A 12,668-nucleotide genomic window follows, 5' to 3' on the forward strand; every position below is an offset into this window, starting at 1 on the left:
CACAGGACGTACCGGACTATGCCGGACAACTCGTGGCACAGTGCGCAGCTCCGCATACCGCGGAACCTGCCCAGTCTCATGCTGCCATGCCTGAGTACGGGGAGTTGGCTCTGCTCTCCATCCAGGCTCCGCCAACCTGCCTTCTGGCCCCCAAAACCCGGTGGCCTTCTCTCCTCTTCTCCTATTTCGCCCTGTGGCAGCCTCCTGCTGCCCAGTCGCCCATGCCGTGTGCCCCCCCCTAAAAAATTATTGGGGGTGCCTCTCGTCCGTCCGACGATGAAACTGCTGACGCCGCTGCTCCTCTCCTGCCTGGGTCTCCCCCTTCATAGCCCTCCGGTACCGGACGGCCTCCTCCTCGGTAATCTGCCCCCAACCGAGGAGGACATCCACCAGAGTCACCTCCTGCGTGTGTTCCTGGACACGCTGCTTGGTCGTTGTATGGTGGGTTTTTCTGTCACGATCGTCTTGGAAAGGAGTAGACCAAAGCGCAGTGTGTTGCACGAACATGATGCTTTATTTAATTAAAGCGAAACACGAAACAACAAAACAAATAACGATTCGTGAAGTCCACAGTGACAATGACTGACAAGGAACAAAAACCCACAAACACAAGGTGAAAACAGACAGTTTAAATATGGCTCCCAATCAGAGACAACGAGCCAACAGCTGACACTCGTTACCTCTGATTGGGAGTCACTCAAACAAAGAAATACAACAACCTAGAACAACCCAACCAAGAAACAGAACACAAAGAAACGAACACACCCTGGCTCAACATACAGAGTCCCGGAGCCAGAGCGTGACACAGACGGAAACCACTCCTCAGTAAAGGGCACGACAGTCCGCTTGGACTTTGCGAAAAGGCACGTAAAGGACTCTGACCGTGAGAAACAAGATTCTCTGGTCTGATGAAACCAAGATTGAACTATTTGGCCTGAATGCCAAGCGTCACATCTGGAAGAAACCTGGCACCATCCCTACGGCGAAGCATAGTGGTGGCAGCAGCATGCTGTGGGGATCTTTTTCAGCGGCAGGGAATGGGAGACTTGTCTGGATCGAGGGAAAGATGAACACCGCAAAGTACAGAGAGATCCTTGATGAAACCTGCTCCAGAGTGCTCAGGATCTCCGACTGGGGCGAAGGTTCACCTTCCAACAGGACAATGACCCTAAGCACACAGCCAAGACAACGCAGGAGTGGCATCGGGACAAGTCTCTGAATGTTCTCGAGTGGCCCAGCCAGAGCCTGGACTTGAACCCGATCGAATATCTCTGGAGAGACCTGACAATAGCTGTGCAGCAACACACCCCATCCAACCTGACAGAGCTTGAGAAACTCCCCAAATACAGGTGTGCCAAGCTTGTAGCGTCATACCCAAGAATACTCTAGGCTGTAATCGCTGTCAAAGGTACTTCAACAAAGTACTGAGTAAAGAGTCTGAATACGTATGTAAAATGTGATTATTTCAGTTTTTTTTTTTTATATACATTTGCAAACAGTTCTAAAAACCTGATTTCGCTTTGTCATTATGGGGTATTTGTGTGTAGATTGATATGTATTTTTTTTTTTTTACATCCATTTTAGAATAAGGCTGTAACATAACAATGTGGAAAAAGTCAAGGGGTCTGCATTCTGTGAGTGCACTGCATGTCCAATGCATTCTCTCCAATAACATACAGAACAATGGAAGCTTTCAATTAGTCATCATCTCCCCCTGCTCTACTGGCTGCTGGTAGACATGGAATCTCTGCTTGAAACGTTTCCAATTGTCAGTTAGATTGCCTTTTAACTGCATAGGAGTAGGAGGACTAAGCCTATCCATGACAGGAAACACTCGGGGAACAGGTACAGTTTCAATTTATCTTACTTCGGTAGGTTGCTCGGCAACAGATTCCAATGCATCTCGTTCTCTCTGCTGTACGTTTTTGCTAGCTAGCGTCTTCGACTACTCACGTCTATTGACTTGTAGAATGTTTGCGTACATTTTCAGAGTTAGTGCTTTATTTTCTCTGTCTCGTCATAGCGACTACCAATCTGACACCATGTTATGATTGTTCCTTGTTTAATGACAACCCGGGGCGTAGGTTGAACTACTTTTAATAATCAGATACTACATCTACCAATATCCTTGTGTAGCCACGGAAGGCATTCTTCAACTCCCCCACCCTCGCATAGCCTGCTGGGTAACGTAGTCTTAATGTTATTAACACACAACAACACACTCTGGTTTCATTATGGATTCGTTATATTCATGACTGACAAAAATGGTTTTATAGCAAATAGCTCAAGTTGTTGATACCAGACATTTGCTTAATATCTATCGGTTCTTTTGGTACTTGTTGCGTAGGCCTACTGTAGCATATTATAATTAGTCTCTGACATCCCTGACCTAGGGAAACAGCACGTGGTCTGGGTAAAGTGGGGGGGGTTAAGGCCAATCCAGAGATCACTCTGTTTTTTGTTTTTGTTGGTGTGGGCATGTGCTTGGGCGGACTCTGATCTTTTGGAGCAATATGCACCTGTTGGTAACATGATATCCTCACCGTTCCATGTGTGCCTAGACCCCCGAATAGCAATATTCACAATGGGGATAGCAGTGACTCTCCATTTGGGATAAAAGGTTTTAATGTGTTTGCCGATGCATGGATATAGATAATATCACCATAATCTAAAACGGACATAAAAGTAGCCTGCACAATTTGGTTTCTATTTACGGAGGACAGACAAGCCCTGTTTCTGTAAAGGAACCCTATCTTGAATTTGAGCTTTTTTCCCAATTCAGTAACATGTTTTTTAAAAGAAAGCCTATCATCTAACCACACCCCTAAGTATTTATATGCAGAGACCTGTTTGATTTGAGTACCAACCAAGCTAGTGATTACAAAAGTGTTTCTAATTGAGAGTTTAGACCTAGAAAAAAACATGACATTTTGTTTTCTTAGCGTTTAAAACAAGTTTAAGCTGTAAAAGAGACCCCTGTAGTATCCTAAAATCAGATTCCAACTGCATTAAAGCTTGGTCTGCTGTTGGAGCAATAGAGTACATCACTGGGTCATCTGCATATAAATGGAATTTACAATATCTGACATCACCAATGTTTTTTTATATAAAGTGAGAACAATAGTGGGCCAATTATTGAACCCTGAGGGACCCCTTTAAGTAACTGTAAGGGGTCAGACTTGACCCCGTCGACCATGACGGCCTGAGTTCTATCTTTAAAATAGTCATAAAACCATCGACAGGCATCAGTGCCCAGTCCTAGAGATGACCGCTTATTCAAAAGGATAGCATGGTCTACAGTGTCAAAAGCTTTCGACAAATCTACAAACAACGCAGCACAGTGCTTTCTATCATCTAAGGCATTTGCAATATCATTTACAACAAGCATAGTGCCCGATGTGGTACTGTGTTTAGATCTAAAACCAGATTGATTGGGGCTAAAAATACTGTTAACAGAAAGAAAAGATTGTAACTGTTTGTTGACTATAGATTCTAGGATCTTTGCCAGACAAGGGAGCCTAGAGATGGGTCGATAGTTATCCAAATCACTACCGTCACCTCCCTTATGTAATGGCAGAACAAAAGCTGCTTTCCACACCTTAGGGATATTTCCTGTGCTTAATGTTAGATTAAAAATGTGTGTCACTGAACCAGCAACGATAGGTGCAGCATACTTAAGTAAGGATGGGTCTAAATTGTCAGCGCCTAAGGATTTCTTAGTATCAATGGACAGGGCAGCTACAACCTCTGCTTCAGTTATTATCTGGAAACTAAAAACAGGGTTACCATTTTTCAGAGTAACGGTTGAAAAGCAAGACGAAAAATCAACTAACTGGCCAGTACCACAATGGCCACTTTTCTTTTCAAATAAAAAAACCCCAGCATAGATGAAATGCTTATTAAAAGCATCACAAATATCATTTTTTTTCACTTATAATACAGGAGTCTGAGATAATTTGCTTAGGAAGAGAAACAGCAGAATTCCCCCGTTTTCAGTGAATTAACGGTTTTCCAGAATTTTGCAGGATCTCCTGCAGAATTTGTCATAGCATTAAGGAAGTAATTTGATTTTGCCTTTTTGACAGCTGCAGTACATTTATTTCTCAATTGCCTAAAAAAACAGCCAATCAGCTGGAGTACCTGTTTTCCTCGCCAAGGCCCAGGCCCGATTCTTTTGCAGAAAAAGACCTGACAATTCAGGAGAGAACCAAGAACTGGTTCGGTTTCTTACTCTGTGCTTCTTAAGCGGGGCGTGTTTATCAGACATAGAGGTAACAATAGAAGAGAAAAAAGCAAGGGCTAAAACCGGGTCCAGAAAGCAGCAAGTGGATAAAAGCTCAGAGTGATATAAATCAAGGATAAAAGCTTGCTATGAGAAATGTTTATAATTTCTCTTAGAGATTATACAGGGACCAGAGTGTTTCAGCCTGGTATCTCTAATACAAGCAATAGAGCAGTGGTCACTGATATCATTTGAAAAAAAAACCACTGGCTGTGTATTTATGGGGGGTATTTGTTAGAATAATGTCTAGTAGAGTAGATTTGACTGGATTCTTAAAGTTGGGACGGGTTGGTTTCGTTATCAGCTGAGTTAGATTTAGCTCAATACAAATATCTTTTAATTTATCAGATACTGGTGAAAGCCAATCCAGGTTAAAATCTCCCAAAATCAGTAATTCAGAGTTTGCATAATTAGACAGTATATCAGATAATTGGCATAGAGTACAAGGAGGAGCTGAAGGGGGGCGATATACCCCTGCTAGAGTTAAATGAGCATTATTACCAAGTACCACATTTAAAACTAGACATTCATATTGCTTTGGGACAGAGGTTGATATGGACACAGAAACATTTTAAGCAGCATTTTTACATAAATCGCGATACCACCACCTCTACCAACTCTATCAGCTCTATAAATATTGTACCCAATCAACTGAACATCTGAATCAGGCACAGAATCACACAGCCACGATTCAGATACAATCAGTACGTCAACATTTGATTGCGAGACCAAAATTTCAATAAAGTCCAACTTTTGGATCAGGCTTCTAGCATTCAAATGAATTATTCCAATGCCATTGCTACGGGAATTCATATCAGATACGACTAAAAACCATATCTGTGGGGATGGAAAAGGACTGGAAACAACGCACTGCTTCCCAGATTCCAGCAGCGTATTTATCAATGTTTTAAAATCCTCTCTCAATTTCTCTGACTGCTGGAGTTTAATGTCATTTGACCCAACATGGACAATGACAGTTGAAGTGGCGGAGTGCTTGCTAATAAGTAGCCAGGGTTGCAGGTGGTCATTATTGGGGATTATTGTGAATAGTCACATGTTCAGGGTTGCAGGTGGCCATTATTGGGGATTACTGTGAATAGTCACATGTACAGGGTTGCAGGTGGTCATTATTGGGGATTACTGTGAATAGTCACATGTACAGGGTTGCAGGTGGTCATTATTGGGGATTTTTGGGAATAGTCACATGTACAGGGTTGCAGGTGGTCATTATTGGGGATTACTGTGAATAGTCAAATGTACAGGGTTGCAGGTGGTCATTATTGTGAATAGTCACATGTACAGGGTTGCAGGTCATTATTGTGAATAGTCACATGTACAGGGTTGCAGGTGGTCATTATTGGGGATTACTGTGAATAGTCACATGTACAGGGTTGCAGGTGGTCATTATTGTGAATAGTCAAATGTACAGGGTTGCAGGTGGTCATTATTCTTGATTTTTGGGAATAGTCACATGTACAGGGTTGCAGGTTTGTCATTATTGGGGATTACTGTGAATAGTCACATGTACTGGGTTGCAGGTGGTCATTATTGTGGATTATTGCGAATTGTCACATGTACAGTGTTGCAAGTGGTCATTATTGGGGATAGTCACATGTGCAGGGTTGCAGGTGGTCATTCTTGTTGATTTTTGGGAATAGTCACATGTACAGGGTTGCAGGTTTGTCATTATTGTGGATTATTGCGAATAGTCACATGTACAGGGTTGCAAGTGGTCATTATTGGGGATAGTCACATGTGCAGGGTTGCAGGTGGTCATTCTTGTTGATTTTTGGGAATAGTCACATGTACAGGGTTGCAGGTGGTCATTATTGGGGATTACTGTGAATAGTCACATGTACAGGGTTGCAGGTGGTCATTGTCGATTATTGCGAATAGTCACATGTACAGGGTTGCAGGTGGTCATTATTGGGGATTACTGTGAATAGTCCCATGTACAGGGTTGCAGGTGGTCATTATTGAGATTATTGTGAATAGTCACATGTACAGCGTTGCATGTGGTCATTATTGGGGATTATTGTGAACATCTTTGATCATTATTAACAGAGGAAGGGTTAGTCATTCAAAAAAATCTAGTTAACCGCTAGTATTTTACAGTCCATATCAATTATGTGGTTTTTTTAACACCAACTTTACTTATGGACTAATTTAGGCTTACCTAAACAATGACTATATTTTAGTTATTTATTTGGATTTGTTTGTACAAATTTGTCGAATTTTGTTTTAACTGTCACATTATTTTGTGTAGATGAATTACGAAAAATTATAATCAAATCTATTTCAATCCCACTTTTTAAAGCAACAAATGTGAAAAAAGTTATAGTGGGTGTAGACTTTCCATAGGAACTGTATAGCCTAATAATATTTAGGTAGTTAATTTCCTTGGGAAGATAACTGCCCGTGCTTATCCGTCCATTCATATATATACAGTGGGGGAAAAAAGTATTTAGTCAGCCACCAATTGTGCAAGTTCTCCCACTTAAAAAGATGAGAGAGGCCTGTAATTTTCATCATAGGTACACGTCAACTATGACAGACAAATTGAGGAAAAAAAAATCCAGAAAATCACATTGTAGGATTTTTTATGAATTTATTTGCAAATTATGGTGGAAAATAAGTATTTGGTCACCTACAAACAAGCAAGATTTCTGACTCTCACAGACCTGTAACTTCTTCTTTAATAGGCTCCTCTGTCCTCCACTCGTTACCTGTATTAATGGCACCTGTTTGAACTTGTTATCAGTATAAAAGACACCTGTCCACGACCTCAAACAGTCACACTCCAAACTCCAATATGGCCAAGACCAAATAGCTGTCAAAGGACACCAGAAACAAAATTGTAGACCTGCACCAGGCTGGGAAGACTGAATCTGCAATAGGTAAGCAGCTTGGTTTGAAGAAATCAACTGTGGGAGCAATTATTAGGAAATGGAAGACATACAAGACCACTGATAATCTCCCTCGATCTATGGCTCCACACAAGATCTCACCCCAAGGGGTCAAAATGATCACAAGAACGGTGAGCAAAAATCCCAGAACCCCACGGGGGGACCTAGTGAATGACCTGCAGAGAGCTGGGACCAAAGTAACAAAGCCTACCATCAGTAACACACTACACCGCCAGGGACTCAAATCCTGCAGTGCCAGACGTGTCCCCTGCTTAAGCCAGTACATGTCCAGGCCCGTCTGAAGTTTGCTAGAGTGCATTTGGATGATCCAGAAGAGGATTGGGAGAATGTCATATGGTCAGATGAAACCAAAATATAACTTTTTGGTAAAAACTAAACTCGTCGTGTTTGGAGGACAAAGAATGCTGAGTTGCATCCAAAGAACACCATACCTACTGTGAAGTATGGGGGTGGAAACATCATATTTTGGGGCTGTTTTTCTGCAAAGGGACCAGGACGACTGATCCGTTTAAAGGAAAGAATGAATGGGGCCATGTATCGTGAGATTTATAGTGAAAACCTCCTTCCATCAGCAAGGGCATTGAAGATGAAACGTGGCTGGGTCTTTCAGCATGACAATGATCCCAAACACACCGCCCGGGCATCAAAGGAGTGGCTTCGTAAGAAGCATTTCAAGGTCCTGGAGTGGCCTAGCCAGTCTCCAGATCTCAACCCCATAGAGAATCTTTGGAGGGAGTTGAAAGTCTGTGTTGCCCAGCAACAGCCACAAAACATCACTGCTCTAGAGGAGATCTGCATGGAGGAATGGGCCAAAATACCAGCAACAGTGTGTGAAAACCTTGTGAAGACTTACAGAAAACGTTTGACCTGTGTCATTGCCAACAAAGGGTATATAACAAAGTATTGAGAAACTTTTGTTATTGACCAAAAACTTATTTTCCACCATAATTTGCAAATAAATTCATTAAAAATCCTATAATGTTATTTTCTGGATTATTTTTTTCTCATTTTGTCTGTCATAGTTGACGTGTACCTATGATGAAAATTACAGGCCTCTCTTATCTTTTTAAGTGGGAGAACTTGCACAATTGGTGGCTGACTAAATACTTTTTTCCCCCACTGTAGCATTAACGTAGTGCTAGGCTAATTATCTAGCTAGCCAACTAACGTCCACAACCATGAGCTCAATAAGCTACTCGCCCTGTACAAAAGAAGAGGTCTGCTGGTCGGAGAAAGAAGCTCTGGGGCTGAACATTGTCATGAAAGAGGAAGAGGAGGATATCACAGTGAAAGGAGAGGAGGGTTAGATGACTGTCACAGTGAAAGGAGGGTGACTGGCCTTTTTAACTATCCCAAAGCCTAGGACCAAGAGGCATGGAGAGGCAGCCTTTAGAACGAAACTGTGGCATTTTTTAAAATAGATCTTAAAACACCTTTTTAGTGGTGCTTTTCCTCAGGGTGCTGTTTAGTCGTGCATTTTTTATTGTAATTCTTTAGTTTTTTATCCTCTTATATTTGTGTAGTAAATATTTATTTTTATTTTTATTGTTTTTATTCGTTTTTTTCCTGTGAAGCACATTGTGTTCCATTCCATGTCTGAAATGTGCTGTATAAATAAAGCTTGATTCGATTCTCTATGGTGTTATTAGATTCCTAATATTTTAGTTAGGCCTATAAGGTAAGATTGAAATTTACATTTACATTTTAGTCATTTAGCAGACACTCTTATCCAGAGCGACTTAGTTTTAGTGAGTGCATACATTTATTTATTTATTTATTTATTTATTTATCATACTGGCCCCCCGACTGATATGTTTGAAATCTCTATGGTGTTATTGAATTTAAACAAGGCACTCAACCCCGTGGATTATTGTGAACAACTAATAGCTGTTCTCTAACATTACGTGAAGAGGAGTGAATAACACAGTACTTTGTTTGTTTTAATAAGTATAGGGATCATTTACTACATTTTGTTGTTACAACCCTGAATTTAAAATAGATTAAATTGAGATTAATTTAGTCACTGGCATACACACAATACCCCAAAATGTCAAAGTGGAATCATGTTTTTCGAACAAATTAATTAAAAATGAAAAGCTGAAATGTCTTGAGTTAATAAGAATTCAACCTATTTGTTATTACTAGCCTAAGAAAGTTCAGGAGTAAAATTTTTCTCAACAAGTCACATAAGTCACTTGTGGTCCTCTGTAGCTCAGCTGGTAGAGCACGGCGCTTGTAAAGCCAAGGTAGTGGGTTCGATCCCCGGGACCACCCATACACACAAAAAAAAAAATATTATGCACGCATGACTGTAAGTCGCTTTGGATAAAAGCGTCTGCTAAATGGCATATTATATTATATTATATATAAGTTGCATGGACTCACTCTGTGTGCAATAATAAAAAAATAAAAATGATTTGTATGTTGGCCGAATCCCAACGTTTCAGTTGAACGGAAGTGAAGGCGGAGCCTGGCTCTTTTCTCTTGTGACTTTACGGACGGTAACTTTTGAAAATGAGCTAAACAGAAGCCTCCTGCTGGAGTATTATTTGTATGTTGGCGGAAGTTCTATTTTTTAGTAGAACGGAAGTGAAGGTAGAGTCACATGTTCTATATTCTCCATTTTGTCTTGTGACTTTAGGCAGAGAGTCACATGTTGAAATATAACGTCTCGGTCCTCTACCTCCCTGATCTAAAAGGTCCGTAGACTAGAGATAAACATCTAGTTAACTTCGCCTGAACTCTGCAATCGACCATAAACACACGTTTCTACAATGAATCAGGTGAGTTTATATTAATTTAAACATTTTTATAACGGGTCTTTGTAGCCAGCTTCATGCTTTTACACTGCACGCATTTAATGGTCCTTAACTTTTGGAAAATAATTTGTGTAGTTTAGCTGGTTACTCGTAGCCAGGCCCGGCGGCAGGATGAACTCGGCAAGGGGGTATCAGAAATGACTAAGTGGGCACAACTATTTTCGCTTGCTGATAACACAGGATAAATAATAATCGATAGTACAATTACACACAATGTATTTGCAGCCACGCACGGCCGTCTTGCAGCAAGAATACCGGCTACTGCACTGCTTTACAAACATGGACAATCCATAAATAGCAAGTCATGACAACGCTACACAGCTACATGCACAATACCCAACAATCCAATGCAAAACAGTTGCTAATTACCGTAATAACACTTCCTCATGCCAATACAATGCATTTCCAATCGCGGAAAGCAAACAATAATGTACAATGCACTACCAACGACTTATCGGTACAATGCAGCTTGGACGCAGCTACCAAGCTGTCTTCCCACAAGAGTGTCATACTACGCTGCGTATGATAACAGATAAATTAGTATTCCATAGCTACGAGTTGTTTATTTAACATTTGTTTAGTCATTTAGTAGATGCTGTTATCCAGAACGACAATGCTGCCGTTGTGCCCCGTCAAAGCCACTTTGTAATATCCATCATACTATCAGCTACCTACCTAACTGTTAACATTTGCTAAATTCCATCCAGATTCGCCTGAATGTTTTTTCTTCTTCTTCGTAGTACATAACTTTGAAAGTAAACCTAAACCTTCACATTTTTCAACCAGTAAAATGTGTATGACGTTTTGATGTCTTCACTATTATTCTACAATGTAAAACATTTTCAAAATAAAGAAAAACCCTTGAATGAGTAGGTGAGTCCAAACTTGATAAAGAAATGTGTGAGTAAGATATGACTAAAATGTCACACCCTCAGTTAAAATAATAATAGTACTAAAATGTAATACTCCTCCAATTTAGCCATGTGCAGAGTCAATGTCACGTTTGCCTCGTCAAGCTGAAAGCTATTGTAAACAATTCATTTGGAAAGTATTCAGACCCCTTGACTTTTTCCAGATTTTGTTATGTTACAGCCTTATTCTAAAATTGATTGAATTATTTTTTTCCCTCATCAATCTACACAGAATACCCCATAATGACAAAGCGAAAACATAAGTATTCAGAACCTTTGCTATGAGACTCAAAATTGAGCTCAGGTGCATCCTGTTTCCATTGATCATCCTTTAGATGTTTCAACAACTTGATTGGAGTCCACCTGTGGTAAATTAAATTGATTGGACATGATTTGGAAAGGCACACACCTGTCTATATAAGGTCCCACAGTTGACAGTGCATGTCAGAGCAAGAACCAAGCCATGAGGTCGAAGGAGTTGTCCGTAGAGCTCCGAGACAGGATTGTGTCGAGGTACAGATCTGGGGAAGGTACCAAAAAAATTCTGCAGCATTGAAGGTTCCCATGAACACAGTGGCCTCCATCATTCTTAAATATAAAAAGTTTGGAACCACCAAGACTCTTCCTAGAGCTGGCAGCCCCGCCAAACAGAGCAATCAGGGGAGAAGGGCCTTGGTCAGGGAGGTGACCAAGAACCCGATGGTCACTCTGATGGAGCTCCAGAGTTCTTCTGTGGAGGTGGGAGAACCTTCCAGAAGGACAACCATCTCTGCAGCATTCCACCAATCAGGCCTTTATGGTAGAGTGGCCAGACGGAAGCCACTCCTCAGTAAAGGGCACGACACCCGCTTGGAGTTTGCCAAAAGGCACCTAAATGACTCTCAGACCATGAGAAACAAGATTCTCTGGTCTAATGAAACCAAAATTAAACTATTTTGGCTGAATGCCAAGCGTCACGTCTGGGTAAAGCATATTATAATTAGTCTCTGACATCCCTGACCTAGGGAAACAGCACGTGGTCTGGGTAAAGAATATTATAATTAGTCTCTGACATCCCTGACCTAGGGAAACAGCACGTGGCCTGGGTAAAGTGGGGGGTTAAGGCCAATCCAGAGATGACTTTTTTTATTGTTGGTGTGGGCTTGGGTGGACTCTGATCTTTTGGAGCAATATGCACCTGTTGGTAACATGATACCCTGACCGTTCCATGTGTGCCTAGACCCCCGAATAGCAATATTCACAATGGGGATAGCAGTGACTCTCCATTTGGGATAAAAGCAAAAAATGATCCTGTTGAAACATCACCACTGTTAGCTCATTTCAAAGAAATGTAGCTCATTTCAAAGAAATGGCATATTTGAATAATAGCTACATGTAATACAAGTTTAGGTTTGTATTACATTTACATCGTTTTGTGCCAGTTGGTTGTAGTCTACTCTACTAGCAGTTTACCAGTTGGCTGTAGGCTACTCCACTAGCAGCTTACCAGTTGGCTGTAGGCTCCACTAGCAGCTTACCAGTTGGCTGTAGGCTCCACTAGCAGTTTACCAGTTGACTGTAGGCTACTCCACTAGCAGCTTACCAGTTGGCTGTAGGCTACTCTACTAGCAGTTTACCAGTTGGCTGACAACTTTACTAGCAGCTTGCCAGTTGGCTGTAGGCTACTCTACTAGCAGTTTACCTGTTGGCTGACAACTCTACTAGCAGTTTACCAGTTGGCTGTAGGCTA

This window comes from Coregonus lavaretus (genome assembly GCF_964263955.1).
Source record: "Coregonus lavaretus genome assembly, contig: HAP1_SCAFFOLD_129, whole genome shotgun sequence".
Classification (NCBI taxonomy): Eukaryota; Metazoa; Chordata; class Actinopteri; order Salmoniformes; family Salmonidae; genus Coregonus; species Coregonus lavaretus.